The following is a 13,439-nucleotide window of genomic DNA, read 5'->3' on the forward strand; positions in this document are numbered from 1 at the left end:
TTTTTATTTCGTATTTTGAAAGATTTTATTATTTAAAACTTCTACTTACTTTGCATATGTGGTATAATTTCTTTATCTGGTGAGGAAAAAAGCTTTTGTTAAAGCAAAATCCAGTTAGTTGCTAACAGTGCCATGAAATTACTGCTTAGCTGGGTTGTCATTGTGAGCCTTTCATCATCAGTAGTGAAAAATGTTAATGACATCATAGCATTATGAACAAATCAATAGAGCGTGTTAGAGTTTCAGCTAATTCTCAAATAAATCAGTTATTCTTTACAAGAGTTAGAGCCTAAATAATGAATAATTTCAAAGTACCTCAAATCCAATTAGGGATTACAAATAGTAATTTGGTTAAAGGAGGCAGAGTGAAATGTTTGTCAGATTCAATGTCTGCTTCCCACAATGCCTTTTTCCTTCCTACATTACATTTTCCTATGCAACCTTTAGAAAACATTTACACTGACTTTTAATTTAGTGGAACACCTATTAACTGATTGCTAATTGAATTATATTGGAATTCTAAGAATGAACTTGCTTATTTTTATAGGGGACTTAAAGTGTCCAGAAACTTAAAATAACCAATTGGACTGAACAGATATACCTCAGGAATTAAGAATTTTTCCAGAAGAAGGTAAGAGATCTTAAAATATGCACATTTTTGCATGTTAATAAGTTTTGGTGAAAATATAGATACTAGTATATTTCTTTGGTGTATAATTTAGAGGATTTTTTTTTAATTAAAGGTACTTTCTGTTTTTACTTAATCTTTTATTCTGTGGAATGATTTGAATATATGAGATTGCTGTAACATTTCAAAAAGAAAATGGTTTGTAGGAAAGCTACATTGCCACTTCAAAACGTCAAGATTGAATCACCACTATTTTGGGTTTTTTATTTTTTTTATTTTTATATGTAAGACTTAGACTGGATTTGCCATATTCCCCAAGAGCCACAGAACAAAGATAGCTGACGTGTGGGCAGATTGCCATCTAGAAAGATCCTTTGGCTAGCCTGCCTCTTCTACATTTCCTGGACCACATATGGTTACCATCAACTAGAATCCATTCAAAGGCTTGAGTGCCAAGCACAGAGGGAGGAGTCAGTTTTTAATGTGTTACATTACATTATCTTAATTTTGACCTAAGATGTGAGACTGAAATATTACCCTTAAAGTAAAATACACTTAGAAATCTAAATGTATACATACTACTTTTTTCTTAACCCTCTTTAACTATGAATGTTCCTCAAGCTGCATTTCATTGTAAGTACAAAGAAAATTTAGCAGCATTAGGTTTACCATCACACTGTATTATATATATTGCTACTGGCAGGAATTGCTATGAGAAGAAATGAATAAAGAAATTAAAACATGTATTTTAAGATCTAGGACAAGTGCACAGGAATTATAAGAAAAGAACCCTGAATCTAAATATTATTTCCCTTATAGGTGTTTGAGTTGAATAAAATTCATTCATTAATTTTATTTTATGTCACTAAAACTAAGGAGGTCCCAATTTTATTAGGTCCCTTGGGATTTAATTAGATGGTTATTTTTATTTTTATTTTAATGTGAACAAATGCCTTTTTCCTCAGGTTTTCATAATTAATACTTTATATATACTTTATATGTAATTTATATTATATATTTTAAAAATAAGATTTTTAAGAATTTAAAGGAAATTACAATTTTTATATGGAAGCATCACTTACATATACAAAAAATTTATCACATAAGGTAAAAATTTAGTAATAGGAGGTGAACATTGAAGCTGTTAAAGTTAATTTCAAGTCATTATAGATTTTTAATTTTTTATGTCACATCCCATATCTTTCTTTTTTAATTTATATTCAATTAGCCAACATATACTACATCATTAGTTTTTGATGTAGTGTTCAGTGATTCATTAGCTGCATATAATACCCAGTGTTCATCACAACATGAACCCTCTTTAATACCCATCACCCAATTGTCCCATCTCTCTAAACCCCTCCCTTCTACAACCCTCAGGCTGTTTCCTGGAGTCTAGAGTCTGTCAGTTTGTCTCCTTCTCTGACTCAGTTTTCCTTCCCTTCCCCTATGATTCTCTGCACTGCTTCTTATATTCTACATATGAGTGAAACCATATGATAACTGTCTTTCTCTGATGACTTATTTCACTTAGCATAATTTCCTCCAGTTCCATTCATGTCCATGTAAATGGTAGGTATTCATCCTTTCTGATAGCTGAGTAATATTCCGTGTGTGTGTGTGTGTGTGTGTGTGTGTGTACCACATCTTTATCCATTCATCTGTTGAAGGACATCTGAGCTCCTTCTGCAGTTTGGCTATTGTGGACATTGCTACCATGAACATTGGGGTACATGTGCCCCTTCCTTTCACTACATTTGTATCTTTAGGGTAAATGCTCAGTAGTGCAATTGCTGTGTTGAGGGTATTTCTATTTTTAACTTCTGGAGGAACTTCCGTACAACTTTCCAGAGTGGCTGCAGCAGCATGCATTCCCACCAACAGTGTAGAAGGGTTTCCCTTTTTCTGCATGCTTACCAAAATTTGTTCTCTGTCTTGTTAATTTTAGCCGTTCTGACTGGTGTGAGGTAGTATCTCATTGTGGTTTTAATTTGTATTTCTCTGATGGCAAGTTATCACGTCTCATATCTTTAGTACTGGTAGGTCAATAAAGACTTCAAAATACGACTTTTGTACTGCCAGTTCTCTATATGTATATGTACATATGTACATCCATATAAGTATATCTCTATGTATATGTATTAATGTTCATTATTGGACTAGATTGATTTTTAGCCTTCCAGAGTGCCAGTTTCCTGGATGCTAATTTTCCTTAGTGCATCCTGTGCATAAATACTAAACATTACTTTCTTTTTTAGCAAATAAGAACCTTCTAATTTTCCAATTACAGTTGCCTCAGGGTACTAATGAAGTAGGAAAAATTCACAAAATGCATTTCTTGGATAATAATTAAAATCTGCTCCAAATTTATGAAGGTCAAGGTATATTTGAAGACGTATACTTGAAGATCAAGCCAGTTTTTCCAAAATGACTTATAATCTCAGCCACCATTGAAATGGATGAGTCTTAAATTATTGAATACAATTAACAGTGTACATGTGAGACTGAAGTAGGATAGGAATTAGGAGTCAACCAATGAATTTTTATTAAAGTCAAAGTAACAAATTCAACTAAAATCTGATGAAATTTACTTCTAGGTAGTGCATCTAATGGAACTATTTGCAGAATTGAACTTTTGATTCTAGGCTTTGAGTACTACAAATGTAAACTGGGGTTGATAAATATCAGTTGGTTAGAAAATGTGATCTCATCATCCCAAATTGGAAGACTTAAAACTTTTATTTTGTTTTGTTTTGTTTAATTAACGTCCATTTCATTGACAAGGTTATTCAATCCCTTAGTTTCTCCCTTTTTTTTAAACAGAAGTAACTTGAATAAGAATTATTATCCTGTCAGATGTGTAATGTATTTAATGTAAATTATTATTTAAAAAGAGTAGATAAACAGTATATTTTGCTTGTCCTGCTAATTCTGTTGTTTAATGGCTTACTTGCTGAGAGAATACCAATGTAGCAAGGTCCAAGATATATTTTTCTTTCCTGAATCTGAAAATTGTTCTGTAATTATTAATTATTCCCTTGACACAGCTCCATATATGTCTGATTCTAAATAAATTTTCAATTGAAAATATAGATACTTATTGGTAAGCTCATGACAAAGATTTCAAGCATTTAAAAAAATGGAAACTATAGTTAAGAAAAGGATATACTAATTTAGAAGAGAGGAAAATGAGATAATATTCCACATTAACTAAAAAGGAAAATAGAAAATATGTGGATGAAGAGGGAAGACAATTTCAGTTTTCCTTTTTATTGCTATTCCACTTGAGATTCATTCTATATGACTACTGAATAACTTTGGTATGTTTTTAGGAAGGTTGTCTGATACAATAGAATAAAATGACATTCCAGACTCATAGAATCTGGAATTTCAAGCTGAACCACTTGGTGAGCTTGAGATAATTACTTTGCCTTATTTAAATTTCTCATTTGTACATTGGAACTAGTAATACCTACTTTTACTTCCTTATAATTTTTACAAATTTTAAAATATTTTATAATTTTTTAAAATTACATTTTAAATGTATGGTATAGTTTTCTCTTTCTTTCACTGTTTTCCAAAATACTTTTTACTCATTTAATTTTTTAAAAAATATTCTGCTTTCTTCTGGTTATTTAAGTTTAAGAGTTATTTTTCTACTCTAGATTATGAACTTTTCAAGATTAAAAATATTTTTTCTTATTTATGCCTTCCCTTACCCATCAGTTTAAAGATAGACATCATTTTTTAGTGAATGACTGAAAGAAAGAGTAAGAACCTTTTTATACAGACGTGTTGCTGTTGAATTGAATTAAGCTGAAACCATTTAAAACATTTGAATACTCTTTTAAAAAGTCACTATTTAATAGATAGACTTTTCCAAATGAAAAATCCTCTGACTCAATAATATAACTACCTATTAACTTAGCTTGTTTAATTTTGATTTCTAAATAGGGTGTCTTAGCTAATAACATAATAATATTTTATTCTGTTTTAACCACTTCTAAGATTTTCAAGGAATTAGAATATATCTTCCTTATTGTAGAATTTCCTAGCCATTTTTCAAAGAAAGAGAGAAAGGTAGATTTCTCAGGTGTGTAAGAAAATCATTCTGGAACTGAGCTCCCATTCAATAATAGTAACAAGAAACATAGTGATCTGCTTAACCAACAAGCCCTCACCTTCTCAGATGTTGGCTCAGATGTTAGTGACCACAGGGTTAGAAGGAGTACTCAGAGGTCTGGCCTCACTCCTGAGAAAAATTTAACACTTGCCTAACCTCCTTTACATCTAGTGAGGATAGAATTGAAGTGGCCATGAGTAGAGGGAAGTGATACCTACCTCTGAAAATTTGTTTATATGTTTGTACAAATTCTATATCTAATTCAGATGGAATCATTTATTTATTTTTCTAACTAATAATTCCTTCATCATATGGTTATTTTTCTTCTTCTATCTTTGATAATTTGTGCTAAATGTTTTTAGGTCCACAGAACTTCTGAGCCAGAAGGGTTTTAAGAGATCACCTCACTTACATAAGGAAACTAAGGCCAAGATAAATCTAATACAAGTCACAGACATGAGGAACCCAATTTCCAAACTCTAATTTTAGAGTTCTTTGTTTTATATCATAATATCTTGCTCCCAAGATACTCTTTTTCTGGACTTTTTTTCTTACTCATTTTAGGATTATCTGTTGACTGTTTCCATTATTTATCAACATTGTCTTCAACTGAAATTTGTAACTTTCCTAGACAAAATAGAGATGACATCCTCCTCTTCCCCAAAGACAAGCCTGGCCATAGGTAAAAATAAGTGAGCAAGATTGAGAAATAAGAGAAAAACATTCATAGTACACTACCTCAGGGAGCAATCCTGGTCAGGGAATGACTTTTTATGTTTAGCCAAATATATATATGTGTATATATATACACAAACATATAGATAGATAGATAGATAGATAGATAGATAGATAGACAGATAGACAGATGCACACAAAAGGTAACACAGTGCATAGAACTTTTGTCTTTGTTAAACTCAGTGAGATGTGTAGCTTCTTTGGGTGAAACCTCTGTGTATTTATTTTTCTTTACTAACTTTATTGAGGGATATATTAGGTAATATAAACTCCTTATAAACTCCACCTGTTTTAAAGGGCTCAATTCTATGAGTTTTGACAGTGGTATATACCCCTAAAATCACCACGAGAAGCAAGATACAGAATAATTCTATCATGCCAACAAGGTTCTTTATGACTCTTAATTTTTTCATACTCTGCATTGGTTTGCATTTTATATAAAGAAAATCGTGTAAGTATGTATTTTTGTATATTTTTTTCAGTTAGCATAATGGTATAGAGATTTATTTATGTACTTTTTGTATCAGTAGTTCATTTCTTTTTATTGCTGAGTAGTATTCCATTGGGGATATACTACATTTGTTTATTCATTCATTTATTGATGGATAGTTGTTTCTTTTGACTTTTGTGGATTAATTCCCTATGAGCATTTGTGTACGAGTCATTGTGTAGACATGTGTTTTCATTTCTCTTGGAAAAACACATAGAATTAGAATATCAGAATCTTGGGTACGTGTATGCATAACTTTTTAAGAAATGACAGTTTTCCCAGGTAGTTGCACCACTTGGCATTCACCTGAGCAGTGTGTGAGAATTCCTGTTGCTCTGCATCAGAGGTCTTCAAACTATAGCTCTTGTGCCAAATTGGCTTTATTTGTAAATAAAGTTGTATTGGAACACAGCCACACTCATTTGTCATGAATGATGTGCTTCATGCTACAAAAACAGAATTAAGTAATTGTGACAGAAATCATATGGACCTCAGATTAAAATATGTACTTTCTGGCCCTTTCAACAAAAAGCTTGCTGATCCCTGCTCTGCATCCTTGCAAAATTTCTTGTTGTCAGTCTTTCTTAATTTTAGCCATTTTAGTGTATATGTGATGGTATTTCAGTGGGCTTTAATTTGCTTTTCTGATGATTAATGATATTGAGCATCTTTTAATTTGCATATTTGCCACCTGCATATCTTCTTCTCTGAATTAGCCATGGAAATATTTTGCTCTGTTTTTTTAACTGGCTTTTTCCCTTACTATTTTTCAGTTGTAGGAGCCCTTGATATATTCTGGATACAAATCCTTTAGTAGATAGATAAGTTTCATGAATATTTTCTCCCATTCAATGACTTTCATTTTCAAATTCTTAAGTTTCTTTTGAATAGCAAAAAATTTTAATATTGATGAAATGCAATATATCATTTTAACCATTTGTACTGTTGGGTACTGAGAAACCTTTGCTAATCCCAGTTTAAATTTTTTTCTCCAATATTTCTCCCAAATTTTTCTTCTAAGAGTTTTATTGTTTTAGCTTTTGAAGGAAGGACTACGATCTAATTTGAGTCACTTTTTGCACATAATTAGGTATGTTGAGATTAACCATTTTTTTTCCATGTCAGTGTCTAATTGTTCTAACATCTTTTGTTGAAAGATCATTTCTTTCCATTTCTTTACCTTAAGAATGTTGTCCAAGATTAATGGCTTATTTCTGAGCTAATTGTTTCCTTTGGATTATAACTACTTTTGCCAATGACACACCATCTTGAATTTTAAAGATTTATACTGTTGTGAAATCAATGACTTATATAAGATGACCAATTCAGCTGTATTTTAAAATTTCTTTGGTATTTCTGGGTTGTTTGCTCTCCCATGTGACTCCTGTACCCACTCCGTCACACACACAGAAAGCCTCTTAAAATTTTATTGGAATTCTGTTGACTCTGTAAATCAATTTATGTTTCTTTAAGTATCTTATTATTACTAATACTTAATTCAGTTTTACTCTGTTCAGAGAACATACTCTGATATGAATCATTTAAAATCTACTGTGAGTTATTTTAAGACCCATCATATATGCTTCATTGCATTCTTTAGATCCACTATGTGTTTACTGATTTATTTTTGTCTAGTTTTTCTAATAAAATCCCTTCCTATGGTTATATAATGGAAAGATTTTCTCCTTTAATTCTGTCAGTTATTGTTTCTTATACTTTGTGGTATTTTTGTAAATTCATACACATTTACACTTTATACATCTTTCTAATGAATTGATCCTCTTATCATAGGTACCATTTCTTTTTATCTTTGATAATTCTGTTGACTTAATGTCTTATTTTAGCTGATTTTAAAATAGTCACTGCAGGGTTTTTATGCATAATATTTGTATCTGTTCATTTTCGAGTCATTTGTTAGAGCTGTAGTTGAACATTTAATGCATTCTGATTTCTCTTCCTTTGTGTATTCCTCCATATCTTCCATGCTTCCATATCTTGGCTTTGTAAATAATGCTGCAGTAAACAAACATGGGGTGTGCATATCTTTTCAAGCTAGTGTTTTCTTTTTTAGTAAATACCCAGTAGTAGAAATACTGGTTCATATGGCAAATCTATTTTTAATTTTTTGAGGAAAATTTATACTGTTTTCCACAGTGGTCACACCAATTTACATTCCCACTGACAGTGCATGAAGTGATATTGCATTGTTGTTTTGATTTGTATTTCCTTAATCATTAGTGACCTTGAGCATTTTTCATGTATCTGTTGGCCATCTACGTGTCTCCTTTGGGAAAATGTCTATATATGTCCTCTATCCTTTATTTTTAAAGATTTAATTTATCTGTTTTAGAGAGAGAGTGTGTGTGTGTGTGCTTGGAAGCAAGGGCAGAGGAAGAGGGAGAGAGAAACCCAAGCAGAATTCACAATGAGAGCAGAGGCAATGTGGGGCTCAATCTCACAACCCAGAGACCAGACCTGAACTGAAACCAAGAGCCAAACACTTACTTGACCACCCAGGTGTCCTGTCTCTGCACATTTTTAAATTGAATTTGATTTTTGGTATTATGGTGTACAAGTTCTTTATGTATTTTGGATACTAACCCCTTATTGGTTATATCTTCTCCATTTAGTAGGTTGTCTTTTTGTTTTGTTGATGGTTTTCTTCACTGTCCAAAAGCTTTTTTTATTTGTATAGTCTCAGTAGTTTAATTTTACTTTTGTTTCCCTTGCCAAAGGAGGCATATCTAGAAAAACATTTCTAAAGTTGATGTTGAAGAGATTACTGCCTGTTTTCCTCAAGGAATTTTATGGTTTCAAGTCTTACATTTAGGCCCTTAATCTATTTTGAGTTTACTCATGTGTATAATATGAAAAAGTGGTTCAGGCACATTCTTTTGGTTGTAGCTCTGCAGTTTTCCCAATACCATTTGTCAAAGAGACTATCTTTGCCATTGCATATTCTTGTCTCCTCTGTTGTAAATTAATTGACCATAATAGCATGGGTTTATTTCTGGATTCTCTCTTCTGTTTTGCTGATCTGTTATTTTTTTGTGCCAGTACCATAGTGTTTTGATTATTATGGCTTTGTAGTGTATCTCGAAATCTGGGATTGTGACACCTCCAGCTTTGTTCTTCTTTCTCAAGACTGTTTTCATTATTCAGGTTCTTTTGTGGTTCCATGCAAATTTTGGAATTTTTTGTTCTAGTTCTGTGAAAAATGCTGTTGATAATCGATAAGGATTACATTAAATCTGTAGGTTGTTGTGAATAGTATGGTCATCTTAATATTGACTCTCCCAATCCATGAGCATGGAGAATCTATTCATTTATTTGTGTTATCTTCAATTTCTTTCATCAGTACTTTGTACTTTAGTACAGGTCTCATCTCCTTGGTTAAATTTATTCCTAGGTATTTTCTTCTTTTTGGTGCAATTGTAAATGGGATTGTGTTCTTAATTTCCCTTCTGCTACTTCATTATTAGAGTATAGAAATGCAACAGATTTCTGTATATGTATTTGGTATTCTGCACCTTCAATGAATTCATTAATCTGCTCTAGTGGTTTTTTGGTGGAGTGTTTAGGTTTTCTGTATATTGTATTATGTCATCCGCAGATGGTGAAAGTGTTACTTCACCAATTTGGGTGTCTTGTTTTTTTGTTTTGTTTTGTTTTTGGGTTTGGGGGGTGTTTTTGGTTTTTGCCTGATTGCTGAGACTATGTTGAATAAAAGTTGCAAGAATAGATATTGTCTTGTTCTTGATCACAGATGTAAAGCACTCATGTTTTCACTATTGAGGATGATGTTAGCTGTGGGTTTTTCATATATGGCCTTTGTTATGTTGTGGTATATTCCCTCAAAACCTGCTTTGTTGAGAGTTTTTATCATAAATGCATGTTGTATTTTCTCAAATGTCTTTCTGCATCTATTGAAATGATTATTTGTTTTTGTCTTTTCTATAGTTAATGAGATGTAAGACACTGATTGATTTGCAAATATGGAATCATCCTTGCATCCTTGGACAAAATCCCTCTTGATCTCATGATGAATGATTTTTTTTAAATACTCTTAGATTTGGTTTGCTAGTATTTTGTTAAGAATTTTTGCATTTATGTTCAGACATTGATTTTTTGCATTTTTGCATTGATTTTTGCATTTATCTTCACACATTGGCCCATAGTTTTCTTTTTATGTAGTATCTTTATCTGGTTTTGATATCAGGATAATGGTGGCCTCATATAATGAATTTGGAAACTTTCCTTTCTCTTCTATTTCTTGGAATCATTTGAGAAGAGTAGATGTTAACTCTTCTTTAAATGTTTGGTAAAATTCACTTGTGAGGACATCTGGTTCTGGATTTTTGTTTGTTGGGAGTTTTTAATTACTGATTCTATTTCATTGCTAGTAATGAGTCTCTCCAAATTTTCTGGTTTTTTTCCTGATTCAGTTTTGGAAAGTTATATGTCAGTAGGAATGTACTTATTTCTTCAACATTTTCCAATTTGTTGGCATAATTTTTAACATTTTCTTATAATGTTTTGTAATTCTGTGGTGTCAATGATTATTTCTCCTCTTTCATTTCTGATTTTATTTATTTATTTATTTATTTATTTATTGACTTTTCTCTCTCTTTCTTTATGCATCTGGCTAAAGGTTTATCAATTTTGCTTATCTTTTCAAAAAGCCAGCTACTGGTTTCATTGATCTATTCCTATTGTTTTTTAAAATCTCTATTTCACTTATTTGTGCTTCAGTTTTCATTATTTCCTTCATGCAGCTGGCTGTGGGTTTTGCTTCTCCTTTTCTTCTAGCTCCCATAGGTGTAAGGTTAGAATGTTTGTTTGAGATTTTTCTTGCTTCTTGAGGTAGGCTTGTATTGCCATAATCTTCCCTCTTAGAACAGCTTTTGCTGCATCCCAGCGATTTTGAAATGTTATGTTTTCATTTTTATTTGTCTCTTTGTATTTTTTTTTTAATTTCTTCCTTGATTTCTTGGTTGACCCATACATTGTTAGTAGTATGTTATCTGTGCTTTTCCACATTTTTTTCTTGTGCTTGACTTCTAGTTTAATACCATTGTAGCCAGAAGAGATGCATGATGATTTCAGTCTTTTGCATTGGTTGAGACTTGTTTTGTGGCCTATTCTGAGTAATTTTCCATGTGCACTTGGAAAAATGCATTTTCTGCTGTCCTTGGATGGAATGTTGTGAATATATCTGTTGCACCCATCTGGTCTAATGTACCATTTAAAGCCTCCATTTCCTTGTTGATTTTCTGTTTGCTCATTTGTTTTTAAAAGGATAAACATCTTTCTTACATGGCAGAATATTCGTTATAGTTTTGACATGTTCTTCATTGTCTTTGTTTTCTCTAAGTTCTGTATTGGTGATTTTAGGGTTTTGTTGTTCTTCTTCATTCATGTTGATAGTTTTCTTCATGAGGCAGATAATTCTGGATTGTATATTGGTATATGGGTGAGATATCCAACCATTTCTGGAAGCACTTTATGAGCTAAGGTTGGGGTGGGAAGGATTAGAGAACATTTTGTGGACCTTTAGACTGCACTTTATATTGGCCAGTAAACAAATCAGTCTTTTCACAATGGGCCACCAAACAACAACATATGAAAGACATGTGTACTTTTTTGAGTCCTATGCAGTTTATATAATAGTTGACAGAGGGGAAGTACCTCCTGATTGCTAATATTTGGGTGCAGGGTGGGGGAAACTTGGTCTTCCAGTCTTCTTGTAGTAAGGCATGGTATTAAGTCCTCATTGTCCCAGGTTCCTCAGAGTTAGTGGGCTTGCTCACCCTGAAGCTCTCTGACTCCCCTCTGTCATGTTAAATAAGTTTATGTGAATTCTTATCCCCAAAATTCCTTGAAGTTTTATATTGCTATAACCACTTTTATCATCCTCATGAATATAGTGGATGAATACATTTTTTTGCTTACAGTTCTTTTATTATGTCTTTACTGGGGTTAAGGTAGGAAGACAAGGTGAATTTGTATGTTCAATCTTTCTCATTTAATTGGAATTCACATTATATTCTAAACAAGTAAGCAGATATTTAAAAAATAGATTTACTTGACTTAAATATTTTTATGGATGATGATAATGTGTGTTCAGAGGTTTAATAGGCAGAAAGAGTAATCTCCTGAGTTTTTCAGGAAGAGATAACTAGACCAGTGATTAATCAGTCTCCCTTCCTTTGTGGCCATATTTTGTGGATCATTTTATTACTTATTGGCACTTTTGCCATATAGGAAGAAAAGAAAACTCAGATCTTTCCACTTGAATATATGCTTAGAATTTTTACTCAGAGTTTTGATAGAGGAAGAATTGGAAATTATTGGCTAAAATGATACTTTGAGATTATATGCAGATTTCATTACTTATGTTATTTTTGTACTCCTGTTACCATAGATAATCGACTATAATTTATGTGGGAGTATAGACTGAAATATAGTTGCAGCTCATCTGGGTTTCATCAAAATTATATCCCTTTTGGGCCACAACTGGACTTTGAAACAACTTATGTCTGGAAGTGCTACCCATAGTCATCAGGGATTTGCCTGAGGTCTGAGACAGTTGCCATGGAATCTGTCCTACCACACTCTTCTTTAGTGAAACCATAACCAATAGCAGTTAGCCAGAACTGAAAATAACAAAAGGTGAAGAAATAAGCAAGAAGAAGAGCATTAACTATTGCACTTGTAGGCTGTTGTATGTAGATCCATGTCAATTAGTTATTATAAATGGAATTTCTGGAAAAAGTTATTTTAATCTATACTACACAGATTGAGACACAGGTCCTCATGTTTTGGGGGAGTTTTAGCCCATATCATTTTAAATATGTGGTCACAAGTTTGTTTGAACTTTCTTTGTTGAGGACATTTTTCTTTTGTTTCTAAATTAGTGAGGTTAAAAAAAAAAAATCAGACCAAACCATAGAATAATTTTTTAATCAGAAGAGCAGGAGTTCAGATAAACTTTCTGAATAGTCTGTATTTAAGTAGCACTTTCCAAGATATTTATAAAATCTCAAAAAAGACTATCCAAAGGTGTTTGAAAGCAATCTTACTGAATAGTGCTTCAAAATTGACATGACTTGAAGTTGTGTTAAAGCTGTAAATATATTGTCATATTGCGATGTTGTGATTTATTTGAGAGGGAGGGGGATTTATTGAAGGTATGTAAAAAAAAAGTATTTAAACAATTTTTACTTAACATCTTTTTTTATTTGTTTGTGTTTTAGAGAGGAACATAGAAGGGGAAGAAGGGCAGAGAGAGAGAGGGAGAATCTTAAGCAGGCTCCATACCCAGCATGAAGCCTGATATAGGGCTTGATCTCACAACCCTGAGATCATGACCTGAGCCAAAATCTACAATCAGATGCTTAACCAATTGGGCCACCCAAGTGCCCCTCCCTTGACATTTTAGAGAGCATTTTTTTTACTCACAA

The 13,439-nt window shown here is 32.3% G+C and overlaps 1 protein-coding gene across 1 annotated transcript in view; it reads left to right on the plus strand.

The window, feature by feature from the left end:
• Window positions 1-554: 554 nt before the first annotated feature.
• SEMA3A (semaphorin 3A) overlaps window positions 555-13,439 on the plus strand; it is a 310,401-nt gene continuing 297,516 nt past the window's right edge. The window contains exon 1 of the mRNA XM_082692542.1: window positions 555-631. The gene's annotated coding sequence lies outside the window, so the exon portion shown is untranslated. The remainder of the gene's footprint in view (window positions 632-13,439) is intronic.

This window comes from Mustela nivalis (assembly GCF_964662115.1).
Source record: "Mustela nivalis genome assembly, chromosome: 12".
NCBI classification, from domain to species: Eukaryota; Metazoa; Chordata; class Mammalia; order Carnivora; family Mustelidae; genus Mustela; species Mustela nivalis.